The 20,122-nt window shown below is 44.0% G+C and overlaps 1 pseudogene; it reads right to left on the reverse strand.

The window, feature by feature from the left end:
* Nucleotides 1-12,739: 12,739 nt before the first annotated feature.
* On the reverse strand, nt 12,740-19,094 carry LOC119253532 (E3 ubiquitin-protein ligase TRIM38-like; annotated as a pseudogene).
* Nucleotides 19,095-20,122: the final 1,028 nt, after the last annotated feature.

A 20,122-nucleotide genomic window follows, 5' to 3' on the forward strand; every position in this document is an offset into this window, starting at 1 on the left:
GTGAATCCTCTCACCCCCCCCTCAGCACCTCTGACCTATGTTCCAATTCTTGTATGCATAAATAAATAAAAAAATAAATCTTTAGTAAAAGAAAAAAGAAAATGTAAGAAACGTTTGAATATACCCTAGAGATGGATGTGGACACTAATCACTGTGAGCTGACGTCATGACACCATTCTCCAAGTGACAGCAGGGCACCCCCTCCATGACCTGGTTCTGTAACTTCAGCTGCCATCCTGGGCTCTCTGTTCTGATTCGGTGTGACATGTGAAAAGTTCCCTGTGTATCAATCACTGTGTATTATCTATGACTGGTCCACCACGTTATTTTATAAAATTTGCTTTTCAATGATTATAACCTAAGCATATTCTTGCCTGACTATAGTGGTGGATGTAGTCCAATCCCTAGATCCGTGATGAGCTGGGAATTACATCTCCGACACCTTCCAGTGAGGGCGCCTTGGGCAGGTTACTGCTCCCTTCTTAAGCCTCCACTTCTACAGCACAGAAAGATGTTACAATCCTAGCAACTGCTCGGAGACTCCTAGGGAATGACTTATGCTACTGCCATGTTGCTTCCTCTCAAAGTATAAGGTCCGAAAAATATACTCAATGTTATTGTATAGCTTGGAGGCTGGGATTCCCTGTAAGTATCTAATGAAGATTTTGAAATGGATTAGCCAGACCTCACCCAATTTTCCTGCAGGAAAATCTCCCAGACATTGTGACAAAACTGAAGGAGTACAAGACTTCTGTACGAGTGTGAAGTTGTTCACGACAGAGCAAATAACTAAATGGGAGGTAAGAATTTTGAGTTTAGTGATCACAAACTATTTTTCTTTTTTTTGTGAATAATTGTTTATTTTATTTTACCGTCCTTTTATTGTACTAAATCAAAATTTCTTCTAAAATTTGAGAAATTGTGTAGATAACTGAGATAGGTGTCCCCAACATTAATGCACAAAAATCCAGAGACAATAAGGAAAAAAAAAAAGCTGGTCACTGAAAATGTATTTTGTTAGGTGTGTTCAACTGACGCATACATTCCATCATGTTTTACCACTAATGAATGAGCCACTGAATTGATATCCTAAAGATGAGTGAACAGCAAGGTTCTCTCACTTAAGTATTTTCCAATAAACTTCCAAGAGATCTAGGGGCTTCCCTGGTGGCACAGTGGTTGAGCGCTGGGTTGCGAAGCTGCCCGCAGCCTCTGTAGTGCCGGTTCGATCCCCGGCTGCTCCCCGGCCACATGATGTGCAGACCTCTCCTGCGGCCCACTGCTCCCCTCAGCAGTGTACTTAGGTCCTTCTGCCTGCTCTGCTCCCTGCTCTGGCTCTGGTGAATTCTCTCACCCTCCTGCGCTTCTGACTGTACCCAGTGCATGCGTGTATAAATAAATAAATAAATAAATAAATAAATAAATAAATAAATAAATAAACCTTTAAAATAAATAAATAAACTTCCAAGAGATCTATGCGCCAAAAAAAAAAAAAAATGTTTTAACATACTTAGTGGTTCTCCACCAAGATTAATGGGTATTCTGTCATTAAAGTACTAAAACAATTAACACTGAAGGTGGGAAGCAAAAACCTGTGAATAAATTGTCAGAAGGTCTTAGTATTTTGGTCATATTATGGTGGTCAACTTTTATGCAATCTTTTCCACTTGAGAGTAAATTTATCACTCACATAACATTTTCTTAAAACAAATTCCAAATGATGGTTACGCTCCCCAGGTTAGAATTTAAAATCATAGCACCACCAAATCCACGCACTCTCCATAATATATCCATGGGAGGGAAATGTTCAGAGTTTGTGTTCTGTGAGGTCCAAAAAGTAATCACAACTAAAAACTATTAGATTCAAATAATAAAAAGAACACTAGATTTTCTTTTCAAAAATCATGAACATAACACTAGTGCACAACTATCCATTATTTAAACAAACAAGGTGATTTTGTCATAAGAATAAAATAATCTTTATTATCCCCAGTTCAAGCTGTGATATATATATATATATATATATATATATATATATATATTAGCTTTTAAAATTCCTATGCTTGTTAAGACAACCACTAATTTGTATGTTTTGTTTTTGTTACTATTTTGTTAATACCAAAAAGTTTAAAAGTTAATAAAAATTAAGAGTCTGCATTAGAAAATATAAGCAATTTAGGGATAATATAAAGGATGAGAATAATCACATGCTACAACCAAAGAAAATCTTGAACTATTATTTCCTTTTTCTGTTATTTTAAGATATCCCCCTCTTTGGCTAATTCAAAAAAACTAGAACATAAGAAGCGTTCTCCAAAATACAAAACACAACAGCTGAAGCAAATGCTAAAGTTTTTTTTAAAAAAAGTTAAAACAATTTGCCCAAAGTTTACCTGGCAAAAAGATGGAGAACCAGAAATCTGGCTCTAGAATCACCCTTTAACAAGCTATTTTTCATCCTGAATTCATGTATAGGCTATGACTGGGCATAATACTCATTGATTTTTTTTTCACTCTCATTAAACCAGTACAAACTACTGAACCCCAAAGAATATGCCAGTTTTTTAAAAAACTATTTCCATTAGTTGTCTAATCTGAGAGAATTTCCCTCTACTTCTTCAGCCTTGCAGTAGTAACTTGCTAGGTGTTCCATTACCTCAGTCAGGAGAAGCAACCTGTTGTGCCCCTTACCTTCAATGGGCTTCTCGTTTTAAATAACTGAGATTACCTACTGTCTGAAGATCATGAACATGTGCACATGGTAAATGTCCACATTTACCAGAGTACAGGGTCAGACACCCTGGTTCCAACCAACCTTAGGGAATACAAATAACAGGAATAGTGTAGAAGATCTTCCCATAGCTCAGGCTTGTGAGGTTGTGATGAGGATAGAGCTCTGCAAAACTTACACACACTTGCACTGCAGACTGTGGATCCCTAAGATTGTGTCTGTGGCTGACCAGCCTCTGCAGGATCAGAGACACATTCTGTTATGGATATGGATGTAATCCATTTAGTAACCAAATTCCCTGGATGTGTGAGCCATTTAACCTCTTTCAGTGTCTCTTCCCACCTTGACCCTGCTTCTTTGTGAGTGGATGTGAAACTTGACTCTTCCATCCCTCATTTCAAGATCCTTGGAAGTTGGAGGACCTTATTTGGAAATGACAGGTGAAGATTCCTGACACTGTAGATGTTACAACTGCCTCTGTCTCTTTATTTCTGGAATATTAGGTCATTCGAAATGGAAACTTTATGTCCATGAACAATAACTCCATTACTCCATCCTCCAACTTCTATTGCTACAAACCATATAAAGAAACCATGTCAATGCCAGAGTCCACCTGTCCCATGGCTCCAACAAAAAGTTCCACTTCAGGGCTTCCCTGGTGGCGCAAGGGCATAAGTCTCAGATGATGAAGCTATTCGTAGCCACCGCAGTGTGAGTTTGATCACTGGCCATGGAGGTGACCACAGGATACCTGCTGTTCCCCTCTGTTGTGTATTTAAGTTACTCTGCCTGTTCTGCTCCCCACTCTGTCTCTGCTGATTCCTATCACCCCGCACCTCTGGCCTGTACCCCAGTTCTTGTATGCATAAATAAATAAAATCTTTTTTAAAAAAGTTCCACTGCATCCTAATCAATGCCCCATCTACCACAATATCACTGTCACTAAAGCACTGTGGGAATTGAGACAGCACCAATGCAAATTGCAATTCCATATGCCACAAATGAAAACTGAGTCTCCCAATTTTTGTAAGTGTTACACGTAGAGAGGAAAAATGAATCCCGGATAAGTGCTATAATATATCTGGTAACTCTTCAGGCTTCCCCATATTGAGTATTATAGACTCTCTTATAAGTCTGATGACTCAAATTCAGTATTGGTTATATTCACTATCAGCCTTTCATTGAAGAAATTGCCTCAGAACATATATATATATATATATATATATATATATATATATATATATATATATATATATATATATATATAGTGTGTGTGTGTTTACTTGCCCACAGTGCTTGTTTTTATCTTCATAAATGATAAGTTACTTGCTTACTTGCTATTGGCCAAATTCCATTATTCTCCTATTCAGTATATTCAGTATTCCAGGACTTTCTTCTTCTACATCGTGGCTGAGGAAGAAGGAAATGGACCTTTGTGATCCATTTGCAGCTTTGTGATCACCTTTCCACATCAGAGTGCCACCTTCAGGTCATTTCTAAGTGCACAGACCAGAGACATGAAATGTATTTAGTTGCTTTGCAGCCATCACACCCTCCATCTGCAGAACTTTTCAGCATTCGAAATGGAAACTCTATGTCCATGAACAATAACTCCATTGCTCCCTCCTTCCAGCTTGGGGGCCACCATTCTACTTCTTGTTTCTCAATTTGATGAGGGCCCACATATGAGAAGACTCATAGTGTCTTTCTCTTTTGCTCTTTGGCTCATGTCCTTCCACATGAATCTTCAATATATGGCCAGTTGGGCATGTGTTAGAGTTTTCTTTCCTCCTGTGGGTGAGCAGATTTGCACTGAGTCTCAGTCCCACCTGTGTTTACTGACTCACCATAGAGGTATGTTTGGTTTCTTTCCCCTTTTCTGCCTACTTTCTTGATTCTAGGAGAACATAGAGCTTCGGAGTCAAGAAATCCAGTCTGAGTTTAGGAATCTCCACAACTTCCTCCATGAGGAGGAGAGGGCTTATCTGTGGAGACTGGAGAAAGAGAAAGAGAAGCTGCTGGGGAGACTGCAGGACAGTGAAGCCAGTCTGGACAATTAGAGCCTGGAACTGGAGCGCCTCCTCCTGGAACTAGAGAAGAAATGTCAGGGCTCAGCCCAGAATTTGCTGCAGGTGAAGGAGGCTGTGAACTTGGAGGAAAGAAAGAACGTGTCTGTTTCTGATCTATTGAGAGGAGAATGTCTAGGGAGCCTGGGAAATTTGGCGAGTCCTCTCTGCCTCATTCAATATTTAAAGTAAAAATTTTGAAGGCTATAGCAGCAGCAGGTCTTTTGCCCATTTCTGTCTATGCAAGTGTCCTTTACTCTTCTCTCCCTTTTAATTATAAACCTCCCCTTTGGGAACCAAAGAGAAGATCCATATCAATGTCAGCTGGTGGCCTGTGCAGGTATCCACAGGGGCAGTATGTTAATCAGAAACCATCTTCTCTTGGGAGAATGTAGGTTTCTTGGCCATATGGAACCACAGAATAACCTTTGTCCCATTTATTCCCCCATGTCATTTGTTCATGGACCCTTCTCCCATCTCTTGAAAATGACAGGTGGTATAGAGTGGGGCAGCCAAGATGAATGATAACCTTCTCCTGAATCACTTGTCTTGGACCATGAGCTCTTAGGGAACCTCATTTCAGCTGCCTGAAGCTTCTAGCCATTGAACATAAATGCATGGACTCCAGTTGCTATTGCAGTACTGGTGGTTGCACTGTGAGGGTGAGGATGTAGCGTGACAGCGCCCTCAGCTGGGCATGGACTCCCCACTGAGGACCTTTGTCATAAGTGACAAAGGTAATATGGGCTAATATGGGCTCCTCAGAAGGAAATTGCATCATTAATAGCAGAAGGGAACACAATCTTGCTCTGGGCCTCTTCCCTAAGGTCACAGGCTAATGAGAATGCAGACTCCACAACTCCCCACAAGCCTGAGCAAGTGCAATCATACACTTACACACATGGGCAGTGACTATCCTAGGGGACGGGGATGGGAATCGTTCTACCTGGGTATGTGTGGGTGTCTCTCGCTGGGTCACTCTACTTTCTGGGGTGCAGTGTTCATAGCACGTTCCCCATGTGTCAATTGATATGAAAGACTGTTTTTCCCACACTCACATTTGTCTTTGTTTTCACTGTAGGATGTGAAGGACAAATTAAACAGGTGAGTCTGTATGAATGTGGGAGTGTGAGGATGTGGGCAGTTGTGTGGCTACCCAGAATGCAGTGTCCTCTGTTCCTTGTAGGAATTCAGATGTGAAGCTGGAAGAGCCTGAAACCTTCTGTTTGGAGCCTCAAATTGTGTGCCATGCTCCTGAGCTTTACTTTGATGTGAAGAAAATGTTAAGGGCTTTCAAGGTGTGTGTAGTCAACAGTTTCCTTCATGCGTCACATAAAATGCCCTTTGGTGTAACCAACTCAGCAGCTGTCCCTGGGTAGACTCAGAGACAAAGAGGCTGTTTAGCTGTTCTCAGTGGAGCCGGAGCTCTCTACCTCCTGGGCAGGCAGGGATGTAGCTTCCTGGTGAACTCTTCAGGCTCTTCAAATTCCTCCTCTCCCAGGCAAATCACCTGCTCATTCTCCTCATCTGAAAATAACAATGTAGAAGATGTCACTTCCCTCACGTATCATGACATTCAACAGCATCGCTGTCTGTAGTGTTTAGAATGTGTCTACAACCTAATGTTTATTAACATTTCATTAAATTCTTAGCAATGCAAGAACTATCAGTATTCTAGACTGTGATGAAAATGGTTTTAAAGGGGCCTCCCCTGGGTGCACAGGCAGTTGAGCGCCACCCTGTGAAGCTGTCTGAAGCCTCAGCAGCATGAGTTTGATACTGGCCGGATGGCACAGGTTCCCACATGGTGCAGCAGACCTCTCCTGCTGCGCCCACTGCTCCCCTCAGCAGTATATTTTGTCAGTCTGCCTGTTCTGTTCCCCCTCTGTCTCTGGTGAATCCTCTCACCCTCCCACGCATCTAACCTGTACCCCGGTTCTTATATAAAATAAATAAATAAATCTTTTAAAAAATGGTTTTAAAGGCCTGATCACCTTGAATGTTAGAATCCTAATTGAAATGTCGATGTAGGTGCAAGAATATAGGTGGAGAAGGAGTTGGTTAAAGGTGGTGCTAGATATTTCCTGAATGTGCAGGGCATTGTAGAACAAAATGTGGAAGCCTTAAACAAATTATGCAAAGACTACAACGGGAAAGAGGGGGCTCCAACTCCAATCCCACAATCTCATGGCTCCTCCCACTCTTGGGGACAATACTATTGATAACTTTATTTTTTCTTTTGCTCCTGGCTTCCTAAACACATGCAGGCTCGCATTCAGGAAATATCCCGCATCACCTTTAACCAACTCCTTCTCCACCCATATTCTCTCTCCTACATCAACCTTTCAACGTCCACTTTATTCCTCAAAATTCTGAACCAAATATAACAAAATAACATTTTTGTTCTGGGGTTTGAACATGCAGATTAACATTACATTACTTTTGTGTTTTCCATTAGAAGGCTTCCACAGGGGAGCCCAGTAACCTCAGACCACAGCGACAGGCTAGAGGGGTGGGAATTCTCTGGCTCAGCTGGCCCCAAGGATCCCCAACTTCTGTCTCCCCCTCTATTTTCAGGGCAGACCTGCCTCTTACTGAGGGATTCACTTCTTTCCCTTCACCTCTTCATTCTCCGCCAAGCGAGAATCAGAGTCTCCACTTTCCTGACCTGAAAATTCCACAGGGTCAGCCCCTTTCTCAAGAGACCTCCATTTAGCAGGATGGAGAAAGCATCATTGAACACCCTGCAGGCTCAGTCCTCAGCGTGCTGTCCTCAGTGGCTCTAGTGAAGAAGGGTGAGTCCCAGTCAGGTGAAAGGACACTGGACCTGTTTCTACCAGCCTCTGTCCCTGTGCCCTTGCTTCTCATCTGTGCGCATCTGATAAATAATTGATCTTAGAGATGAACCCAATAAGCCAAGCATCTTCATCAGAGATAAACAAATTTGTGACTTTGTCCCTTTTTTTAATTTATTTTTTTAATTTTATTTCTATATTCCCCATACAATTGCAACTCCCTTATTTTGACCACAAGCTCTCCTTCCCCCACCCCACCATAGTGTGTCTCTGGTTCATACTTGTTTGTTGATTTTGATTTTTTCCCCCCAAAGATTTATTTATTTATTTATACAAGCACTGGGTACAGTCAGAAGCACGGGAGGGTGAGAGAATTCACCAGAGCCAGAGCGGGGAGCAGAGCAGGCAGAAGGACCGAAGTACACTGCTGAGGGAGCAGCGGGCGGCAGGAGAGGTCTGCGTGCCATGTGGGACCCTCCTCTGGTGGCAGGGAAGCAGCTGGGGATCGAATCGGCGCTGCAGAGGCCGCGGGCAGCTTCGCAACCCAGCGCTCAACTGCTGCGCCACTGGGGAGGCCCGATTTTGATTTTTTCTTTCTTATAGTTATTCTTTTTCCTGGTCCCTTATTTAGGTTTTCCAGATTCCTGCTATGAGTGAGACCATCTGGTATTTTTCTTTTTCTTTCTGGCATATTTCGCTGAGCATGATCCCTTCCAGCGCCATCCATGTTGCTGCAAATTGCATGAGTTTATCTTTTTTTGATTGCTGAGTAATATTCCATGGTATATATGTACCACATCTTCTTGATCCAGTCATCTGTTTTTAGGCATTTGGGTTATGTCCAAAACTTAGCTATTGTAAACAGTGCTGCTATAAACATAGTAGTGTAGGTGCTCTTTGGAATTAATGTTTCTGTGTCCTTTGGGTAAAAACCTAGGAATGGAATTCCTGGATCATATGGAAGCTCTATTTCCAGTAAGTCAAGGAATCTCCACACAGCTTTCCATATTGGTTGGACCAGTTTGCACTCCCACCAGCAGTACAGAAGAGTTCGTTTTTCTCCACATCCTTGCCAACATTTTTTTTTGCTAGTTTTTTTAATATGTGCCATTCTCACTGGTGTGAGATGGTATCTCATTGTAGTTTTGATTTGCATTTCCCTGATTGAAAGTGATGTTGAACATTTTTCATATGCCTGTTGGCCATTTGTATTTGCTCTTGGAGAAGTTTCTTTTTAGCCCTTCTGACCATTCTTTGACTGGATTATTTTCTTTGTTTGTGTTGAGTCTCATCAGCTCTTTGTAGATTTTTGTGATCAGTCCTTTATCATTAGTGTTGGGTGCAAAAATGTTCTCCCAGTCAGTGGGATTTCTCTTTGCTTTGGTTATTGTCTCTTTTGCTGTGCAGAAGCTGTTTAATTTGATGTAGTCCCAGCTGTTGATCTTTGCCTTCACTATCACTGCTTTGGGTGATGTGTCTGTAAAGATGTCTTTGAAGTGCATGTCATGTAGTGTTTCGCCTATATTTCCTTCTATGTATTTTATGGTTTTAGGTCTTATGTCTAGTTCTTTAATCCATTTTGAGTTGGTTTTTGTGCACGGTGTGAGGTAGTGGTCAAGCTTCATTCTTTTGCATGTAGCAACCCAGTTTTCCCAGCACCATTTATTGAACAATCTTTCTTTGCTCCACTGCATATTCTTTGCTCCTTTGTGACCGGGTCCTGTTAAAACTTTAGTCTGTTTCCAGAACTACATTGCTGACAAAGATAGGGTAAGTCCATAACCTCAATCCCCTGCATCCTCATAGGTAACAGCCCTCACCAGTTCATGGATCTCGAAGAAGCTGGACTTCATCCCGGACCAAGAGATCCTGGGTATGGAAGGGGCGGCTCCTCACAGATGGACAGCAGTCCAACATGCCATGCCACCCACCCACATTAAGGCACAGGCACCTCCTCACCACAGGGGGCACAGGGTAGAGGTTTGAGTAGGGATGGAACCATGAATGCTCTAGGACCCAGCACAGGAGTGATGGGGTGTTCAGTGAAGGGTGTGTGCTCAGCTCATCCCCACAACTCTCTGGGGTGCTGATGTGGTCCTGGATAAAGAGAAAGACATGACCATGGTCACTCTTCTGGGGAAAAGAGACTCTTCGGTGTCCCTGTGGAAGCACCACTGGATGGCAGTCCTCTGCCTGGGGGCACTTTATGACATGTTTAATATGTGTGGCCTAGGTTGGGTATCACTATGTTATCAGACAGCATCCCAGATGTTCAGAATAGACAGCCAGAGTCTAGAACCTCCATTCTGGACTCAGTCCAACCCAGTTAGATATGCATCTCTCTGTCATTTCTGAATTGAAGTTCCATTTTTTCTGGAGCAATGGAGGCCCAAGTAAAGGAGAAAATTACCTGGGAATTTCACAAAGATTAAATAATAGTGGCCCAAGAATTCCTCCTTAGCAGGTGACACAAGCGGAAGTGCTTTTCAATCTTTATAAGAATTAACCCCACCCAAAGGCCGGTGTCTTGTTTTACGGCTCGAGCTTTGTGCCTGAGCACTTGTGACAACTGCCTGAGAACACAGCCCCAATGTTACACTTTAGCAAACTGAGGCCCAGATGGGTGGTGTCACTTGTCCTCTTAGAAGTAAAATCAGAAATTGGATATAAGTCAGGCTCTGCGTTGGAAGGTGGGAAACTAATTTTATTCTCCATGTAGTATCTTCATCAGACCAAGCATGTACAACTCACTAAAACAGGCACTCAGAGTGGTAGCAACATGAAAAAACAGCCAACCCCACACATTTCCATCATCCTCAGAGACTCCAGGTCTGGGAGGGCAGAGACAAAGGGGGAGGACAGCTGAGATCCAAGTCAGCAGGAAGGAGCAGTCTGCAGCCTCGAGCCCCTGCCTGGGGCCTGGAGTCACGAGATGACACCCACTTCCCAGAATTGGACACATTGGTTCAGTTCCCTTGTCATGAGAAACTCAGGATAAACTCAAAGACTTTAGCATATTCCCTTAACCACATGCTCACCAACACGCCACACGTTTCCTGAACAATAATCTCTTCGTCTCTTTGTTCCTGGTGAAGGGACTTTCTGGGGTGAAGGACCTGCAGTGTTTTCTGCATGTCCATTACAGGGTCTGATAATTCCTTCTACCTTGGAAGTCCAAAAAAACCAGTGCAGAGACTCCTCTTCAGGTTGGTGATGCCAGGGGCCTGAGGGTCTTGTCTAGCCTAGGAATGGCAGATTTGAGAATCAATTTCCAGAATCTGAAGTGTGGAACCTCTTGTGGGGCAAAGAAGAGAGAGTGAGTAATGATGGAATTGAGACTCTGACAGACCTGGCACCTGGGTGTGGGAGAAGCTTCGAGGGGAATGGGAGGCCTCGTCTCACACTCCCAGGAACTATGATGAATCTGCTCAGAATCTGAACAAGAAAGTGCTCCCATAGACACCACCGCCTGGAACAGTAAGCTAGTGAGGAAAGTACTGGGTGTCGGAAAAGTCATGACATGTTTTCTAGGGCCATCTGCTGCAAAAATGTGTCATGACTTTTCCAACACCCAGTATCTCCCTCAGTTGTGTGAATTTTTCTAGCAAACGATGGAACCGGAAGAGGAAGTCAAAGGCACCTTTGATTCATAGCCAGTTAGTCAGAAGCACAGGTGACAATGTGGGCTTGTGATAGGACGTTGGGGGTGGGGTTGGAGATTGTGTGGCACTGAGCCCACAACCTGGGGATCGGGGGCTCTGTTGGAACTCCATTATATCACATTTGAATGGACTGTAAGACACTCAGGTCAATGGAGAAAACTCGCACATCAGGAGTGCAAAGTGAAGAAACATGGTGTGAATGGGGTAGCAGTGGAAGAGGAAGGAAAAGCAGGAGATTTTCCTGGACGCACGCGCACCCCTATTACTCCCAGGAACTCAGAGACTAGGAGCACAGGTGGAGTTTAGAACTGAAGCTCATGGAGAAGCTAACTAATGATCAGTAGATTCTTAGAGAATTGACAGGTCAAAGAGAGATGAATTTCTAGGTGGGGAATGATGGGAAGGTAAAGATATGGGGCAAGAGATGGAAGACAAGGGCTAGTGTGACCTGCTCGTTATGTGGATGCCTTTGGTGCTGCTCAGGGTCTAGATGTGTCTCTGGTAATTCACTTCTATCCCTCCTCTTTGGCACACAAGGGGAGGACCAAGAGCTTCTCTTACACATTTTTTTACACAACTGCCTTTAGCCCCAAATAATTTTTATGCCAAAATGGGATAATAGGACGTGCTCCTTTCAGGATGAGATACTCAGTAACCTCTCTCCTCACATCTTCCCAAACACACAGCGCTGCTGCTCCACGAGCTGTGTGGAATAAAGTGGTTGTTGTGAAGTGGGAACAGTGTTTCTCCTTTCTCATTAACTGAGGTTGACAGGAACCAACCTCCTTTAGTGAATACCATTGTTGGAAATTCAGTAGATGTCTTTTCTGCTTTAGTAAGAAAAAACAGTATTTTCTCTTCTGTGCATGTAATTTCCAGGGATAAACCTGGTCCCAAACCTTCAGGTGAGTGACCAGTCAGTCACTCAAAGAAATCTGAGGCTGGTCTCCTGAGCCCAGGCCACAGTTTAACTAAATAATCTCTTCAATAAAATTTCTGTTCTACTAAAAGTAAATTGCTTCATAACAATAATTCTCTCAGTTAATTAACCATCATGTCAGTGGTGAAAATAAATATTATTTTTGCTGTCCTGCTCTTCTATGCAGCTGACAGATACAGTGCAGCTTCCCCTCATCTCCTCGGGTGACTCTGCTGGTCTCAAACACAATGGAAGCACTCAGCCCTCCAGATGTCTGGTCACCCTGCTGGTCAGACCAGGACCTTGGAAATCAGAGATCTGAACCCTGTGATGGAGAGGGTGATGCATGATCACTGCTGTGCTCTCGCTTCCCTGCAGGTCTGGCTGATCTTCTGTGGTGTTTGTGCAGTGGCTGTATCCACTCATTCATTGCACACTCATTGAGTGTTCACTGAGAATTCAGCACCATTCCAGGTTAGGGAAAGAGCAGCAAGGAAAACATCATATTTCTTTGTCAATAGAACTCACATTATATTTCTATAATGGTTAAACAAAAGGGACAGTTCTTAAAATGAATACAATGCTCGAGGGAGGAATAAAGAAGAACAATGGTTAACCTGGAAATAAGGCCGAAGAGGATCAGAGAAGGAGGCCCTTGGGAAGGTGAATATGTGGGAGCCAGTGTTCATGTTGTAAAAGGACACAAGTCCAGCCTCACAGTCCAGAAAACCCCCACCAGCCGGGGCTGCTCCTTCAATGGAAGGCGAGTTGGGGGAGAGGTAAGGGCTATGTAGCCATTCTTCTGGCAGAGTCTGATGACCCAGAATCCAGACTGAGGCTTTTTTGTGCTGCATTTGTCAATCAGCACATTTTCTAGACAAACGCCTATGTGACACCCAGATCCTTCTCCCACATCCACTTCAAAGTAATGTCTTCCTGAGTGGAAACGCTCACAGCCCAGGACAGAGAGTAAGGGAGGGAATAACCTAAAAATAATATCTCTCTTCTTGGTTCTGCAGTGGTCACATGTCTCCGATCCTCAGACAGAATTAGGTCACGATGAGCTGTGTCTGGATCCAGAGTCACGCTGACTGATAAAAGAGAAAGACACATTTTATTTGCTAAGAAGACAGAACACTTCAAGTACAACCACCATGGATTCAAGTACAGCCTATTTCTTTTAGCTCTGTGAGTCACTTTCTGAGACTCTGCATGCTATAGTAGGAAATCATCACACCTCAACAATAATGGTTGGGAGGATTAAGGAGCTAATGGACACCTAGTGCTTGGAGAAATTCCTGGTATTTGGTAAGTAACCAATAAGTGGAGCAATATCCTTGAGCTTATTTGAAGACATAGTGTCCTTGTCTTGAAATCACTAAGGGATGCCTTCTAGAGCTGACAGTGTTCTAGAAGATGATGACAGCATCTATTCAATAGTCAGAAAGAAGACAGGGTCATAAGTTGTATAATCATAAGAGGTGAATTCTGCCCACTCTCAGAGGCAGCTTGGAAGTGGATTATTCCCCAGTCTAGCCTCCAGATGGGAACACAGCCAGCGAACACATTCATTGCACTCTGTAAGGCCCTGAGCATAAGTCCTAGCAGATGTGAGACACTCATATCTGCACCACAAACCTGTGAGATAATATGTGTTTATTTTAAATGACTGAATATTCTGCTAGCCATAGTCATTTCAGCTTCATTTGGATTTTACACCCAAAGGAATTATTAAAACAATTTAGTTTGAATTTTGTAATTGTGGATATGTGGAACGTGGCAAGTACTAAATAAGAATCAATGTTTTGGAATTGGTAATACTGGCTTTCATTAACATTCAACTATTTATGGCATCATAATCCATTTTCTCCTTAGTCCTGACTACTGATCTATCTTTCTTAAATTTCACTGAATGTTTAATGACATGTTAACAATAAATATTATGGTGCAGATTGTTCTAAATACTTTATACCTGCTGTTGCATTTAATTTTCATGAAAACTCGCTGAATTAAGATCTGTTCATATTTTTATTCTTCAGAATGGGAAAATGAGGTAGTGGTTGCCCAGTTGATACAGCAAATGAACGGGAGAGGAGGATTGGAAGAGTCTGAAGAGATAACAGTTTGCCACCTCTCTATCTACACCTAAGGGAGCGTGTTCCTGACCCACTGAAAACTCCTCAGCAATCTCTCTGCCTATGAGTCTGAGCAGGGCAGGTAGGAAGCTTGACTACCACTTAAGGGGCCTTTGCTGTGAAGGATTAAAGTAGTTATTTCCTTCACATACCTTGGTAGAGCTTTAACATTTTCTTCAAATCAAAGTAAAGCTTAGAAATATTGCACACAGTTTGAGGGTCCAGAGAGAGGTCCTCTGGTATTTCCAGGTTCACATCTGAATGCCTAGAATAAACAGACAACAGACCTTCTGCAGTGGACGTTCCATTCAGCTCTGGACCCCACACATCCTCACTTCCCTTCCCCTTAACCATGTGTTCAGACAGACTTACCTTTTCAATGTGTCTTTCACACCCTACAGTGAAAACAAAGACAGGTGAGTGTGGGAAAATCAGTATGTCATGTCACTTGACATATGGGGTTGCTTGCTATGAAAACTCCAACTGAGGAAGTAGAGTGACCCAGCCTGACACACCCACGCATACCCAGGTAGAACGATTCCTATCCCCGTCCCCTAGGATATTCCCTGCCAGTGTGTGTGAGTGTGTGATCGCACTTGCTCAGACTTGTGGGGAGTCATGGAGTCTGCATTCATATTAGTCTGTGACCTCAGGGACTTGATTATGTTTCCTTTTGCTATAAGTGACCTAATTTCTTTCTGAGGAGCCCATATTAGAGATCACTCATGACAAAGGTCCTCAGTGGGGAATCCATGCCCAGACCCTGGCTCTGGGCCACTGAGGCGGAGGCAGCTGGTGTCACCTGCTGAGGGCGCTGTCAAGCTACATCCTCACCCTCACAGTGTAACTACCAGTCCTGCAATAGCAGCTGGAGTCCAAGCATTTATGTTCACCCGCTGGAAGATTCAGGCAGCTGAAAGCAGGTCCATAAAAGCTTATGGCTCAAGACAATAAGTGAATCAGAGAAGGCTATCATTTTTTTTTGGCTGCCCCACTCTATACCACCTGCTGCACCTCCCCCTGCAGTGACCTTTAGGGCTAACCGCCCTAGGTCCGGCTGGGCAACCAGCGCGCAGGGGGAGAACAGCAAAACCCTACATACCTGCTGCACTTCCCCCGGCAGTGATCTTTAGGATGGCTTTCGCCATGGTCCCTAGATCCGGCTGGGCAACCAGCGCGGCGGGGGGGGGGAGAACAGCCTGAAGCAGAGGAAGTGCAAGGGAAGTTCCCTGAAAAGGCAGAAACTTATCAATAGATAAGGACCACCAAGAACCACTACAAGAATGCTAAAATCTTATCCCTCTTCCTAGAACTACAAACTTAATCCCTTATTTGTCTTCTAAACTTCCTTTTTTCTTCTATAATGGTCATTGCTTGTTATGTAGATCACCTCCCTGATAGTGGTAGACTGAGCCATGAGCAAGCTAATTTCCTTGATACTCATTCCTGTGCTTTTGGAAAACATATATATACTGGTCACAAATTTAGAGAAGATTACACTCAGATTTTCACTCTTGAAGTGTGTCTGTTTGTCATTTCTTTCGCCGACGCCCTGACCACCCTGCACGCTTCTCTCAACCCTGAGGTGGCCTCATCGTCTACTGCCTACTGCTGTGCTGGTCCACGGCAACCACCAGTCATTTTCAAGAGATGGTTAGAAAGGGTTCCACAAACAGTTGACAAGGCAAATAAATGGCCAGAGGGTTAGGTGTGGGTCCATAAAACAGGAAGCCTCCACATCTACCCAGAGAAAGTTTGAATTTCTGATGCACATGCTGACCCCTGGACCTGCAAGGGTGCCAGCAGACATGGATATAGATTTTAAGACTGTTTCTTTAATTTTGGTGCCACAATTAAGTGGAGTAGACAGGTCTCAGGAATCTTCCCAGGCTCCCTCATCATTCTCCACTCAATAGTCAGGAACAGAGGAAACCTCCTTTTTTCCTAGAAGTTCTCAGCCTCCCTTACCTGCAGAAAGTTCTGGGCTGATTCTTGACATTTCTTCTCTAATTTCAGTATGAGGTTCTCACGGTCAAAGCTCTGCTTACCAGACTGGCTTCACCTTCCTGCAGTCTCCTCAGCAGCTGCTCTTTCTCTTTCTCCAGTCTCCTTAGATAAGCCCTTTCCTCCTCATGAGGAAGTTGTGGAGATTCCTGAACTCAGACTGGATTTCTTGTCTCCGAAGCTCTATGTTCTCCTAGAATCAAGAAAGTAGGCAGAAAAGGGGGAAACAATCCAAATGTACCTCTATGGTGAGTCAGTAAACACAGGTGGGACCGAGACACAGTGCAAATCTGCTCACCACAGGAGGAAAGCAAACTGTGACACGTGCCCAACTGGATGTATCATGAAGATTCATGCAGAAGGACATGAGCCAAAGAGCAAAAGGAAAGACCGTATGAGTCTTCTCATATGAGGTCCCTAGTCAAATTGAGAAACAAAAGAAGTAGAATGCCGGCCGCCAGGAGCTGGGAGGAGGGAGCAATGGAGTTTATTGTTAATGGACATAGAGTTTCTGGTTCGAATGCTGAAAACGTTCTGCAGAGGGAGAGTGGCAACGGCTGGAAACAACTGAACACAATGCACTGGGCTGTTCAGTTAGAAATGGGTAAAATCGTTTCCACAGTTGGGTCTGATTTAATGAGAATAAATCATCAATGAATACTTTTCCCAATCACCATACACCTAAATTCTAAACTGAGATCAAGAAAATCAAATTCTTACCTCCCACTTTCTTATTTCTTCTTTCTTAACCAACTCCAGCCTCTTACAGTGGTCTTGCTCTCCCTTCAGTTTTGTCACAATCTCTTGAGCTTTTCCTGAGGGAAAAATTGGGTGAGTTATGTCTTGTCCATTTCATAACTCTCATTTGGCACCTAGAAGAATCCCAGCCTCCAATATGTACAATGACATTGGATATGTTTTTGAATCTTTAGGCTTTGAGAAGAAGCACCATAAGGGCATTAATGTAACTCATGCCCTCAGTGGCCCTGGTCAGTCACAGGATTGTAACCTCTTTCTTTGCTGTAGGTGATCTGTGATTCCCAGCTCATCTGTGGACCACAGACTAAGCTATTTACATTTTGCACACTGCCAGGGACATGCTACATATAGTACCAGATTATAAACATCTAAAAGTACATTTTATAAAATAATGTGCTGGACCAATCATAATACAGAGTGTTTGAAACATGTGGAACTTTTTACATGTTACAGTGAGTCAGGTAGCAGAGCCCAGGATGGAAGCTGAAGTTAAAGAACCAGTTCATGGAGGTGGGGAGGAAGATCTGCTGTCACCTGAAGAACTATCATGATGTCAACTTTGAGTGATTAGTTTCCATACCTATCTCTAAGGTTACTTGTCACACAGTTTCTCACATTTTCAGTGTGTTGAGAGATGGAGAAACCAAGTCAGGAAGGCAATAACTAAGTCGCTCACAGCTTCCCATCTAGTAAGAACTGAAACTCTTACGATATTTTGACATCAGCAGTCTGACTCCTGAGGCCACGTCCATCACCTTTTGTTGCTTTTTTTAAACTACTTGGTGGGCAAGTTATGGGATCTGTCCCTTACAGGGATGAGCTGCTCATGGGGTTATGAGGGAGGTGAGTGCACTGATGTGTGCTCAGGACTGACACGCCCTGACACAGTATCCAGAACCTTCACACAAGACACGGGCACCTCAGGGGTGAGGGAACACAGAGCCCCACACTGGGGATGTTTCCTTCAAATGTCATCAGGACAGAGGAGGAAGGAATCCCACTCCCTCATTCCTCCACAGCACAGGGAGCCTCACTTTAGCAGCTCTTGTGTGAGAAACGTGGAGGTGCCTGAACCTTTCAAGGCTTCATCACTCACCAATTCTTTCTAAATCCTTTAACTGTCCTTCTTAATCGTTGCTTAAACATGTTTCTATCCCCTTTTAGAGGACTAAATTTGATTTTACACCTTGATGTTTATTTGTGCACCCAGAATGTTCTTTAAATGTTGATCAAATCTTTCCCTCCACAAATAAAATCCCAACTTTGGACCAGGATTTAGACTCTGAGAGATACCAAGGTTGCTTCTTTATTTCCATTCTCATGGCCTCACCTGCCCTTCTGTACAAATGCCCCCTGACCAGCTACTAGATAGTCAGGTCAGCTCTCGTGACACGGGTCCCCTGAGTTGGAATCCTCACTCCTCCACACACAGTTGTTTTGTATGTGTCCTTCTGGACTCACTTCTGGCAATCTCCCCAACACTCATTCCCACCCCTGTGTGGACCCCTCAATACCCACAGCAAGGGAAGTCAGGTGTCCTGTATTCCTTCCTCACTCCTTATACTGTGGCTATATGAAAGGCCGTGGTTCTGACCACTGGGTTTCAGATTCTTTCCTGTGCTCTTGCAAGTTGTGGTGTCTCCAATTAAATATTCGAGGTGAGGCCATGACCGAGGCCGGTGTGGCAAAGAGCAAAATCTATTGTCCAGGGGAAGTTCATTACAGGAAGGTCTTACAGGAAAGGATTCTGCTCAACCTTGAAGGTCAAGATGGACATGGGTGGACATGTAATAAATTCAACATGGACGTGTAATAAACTGTTTCAGGAAAATGATACGGCACAAATTTTTTTAGGGTCAGGAAAATGGTTTTCCCTACAACTGACTGGAGTGAAAATATGCAACCTTGCTAGAGACTCTGGCTACTCACCTTGTAGCCTGGATACACATTCTCCACTAGAGCCGTGCTGTGTCCTCTGTGCTGGGGGAGCGCTCACAGAGCAAACAGAGGAGCTGCCCGTCATCCTCACAGAACAGGTGGAGCCGCTCCCCGTGTTCCTCACACACCCTCTCACGGTCTATCTCCTTGACAGTCTGAATGAGGTTTTCCAGTTGCTTGTTGGATCGAAGACTCTCCCTTTGAAATGGTGCCGGCACAGGGGACATTGGGGCTCCCTCAAGGATGACGTCTCTTTTGGGTTCTCAAGGATGCCCTGTATGCACCGGCGGCAGAAGCTGTGCCCACAGTGGATGCTCACGGGCTCTGTCATCAGCTCCAAGCAGATGGAGCACGTGGCTTCCTCCCTCATCTTCTTGACAGCTGTGGCTGAGGCCATGGCCCTTCTTGACAAGCTCCAATATCAGGTAGAGGCAGAGATGAAGGATTTTCCAGAATGAAGGACAGAAGCCTCACCTGAGCCTCTGAGCCTGCACAGGTGTTGAAGTCTTATCTCTGGAGAGAGAAATGGATGCAATTTGAAAGATGCCTCGCCTGTTCCTCTGTGGCAGAATAGGGGTGATCACAGTCATATTTGCCCACTTCAGATTAGATTAAAATTCAGTCACATTTAAATTCAGTGTTTCAGTCTCACCAGCCATGATTAAATGCTTCACATCTGAGAATGTCCCAGGATATCCAAGTACAGAATATTCATCATGGGAGACAGTGACAGTGCTCGGGTACTAACAGAGCTAGAAAAGGAAAGAGGGGGCTCCCAAAAGTCGCAGGAGAGAAGAGAACTCAGGGAGGGAGAGTGAAACTCTCTCCATGTCTAATGAGCTTCAGGAGGAGTCAGCCCTGATTAACTTCCTTGTCCTGCTAGCAACACTGAGGTGAATGCTGGGGAGCAGAGTACATGGGAACAATCACCCTTGACTCTCCTCACACCCCCATGTCTGGTTCTCTGAACCCCATAAAGTAAAAGGGGCTCCAGGTTGTTCAAGTTCCCAAGGAGCCCACAATGAGGCAGGAGAGCGGGAGAGGGTGGTAGAGAAGGTGTTGGTGCTGGGAGCAGAGTCCCTGGGCACAAGGGAGGTGACAGTCTCCCTCCAG

This window comes from Talpa occidentalis, unplaced genomic scaffold, assembly GCF_014898055.3.
Source record: "Talpa occidentalis isolate TD23 unplaced genomic scaffold, MPIMG_talOcc4v2.1 talOcc4.2, whole genome shotgun sequence".
NCBI lineage: Eukaryota > Metazoa > Chordata > Mammalia > Eulipotyphla > Talpidae > Talpa > Talpa occidentalis.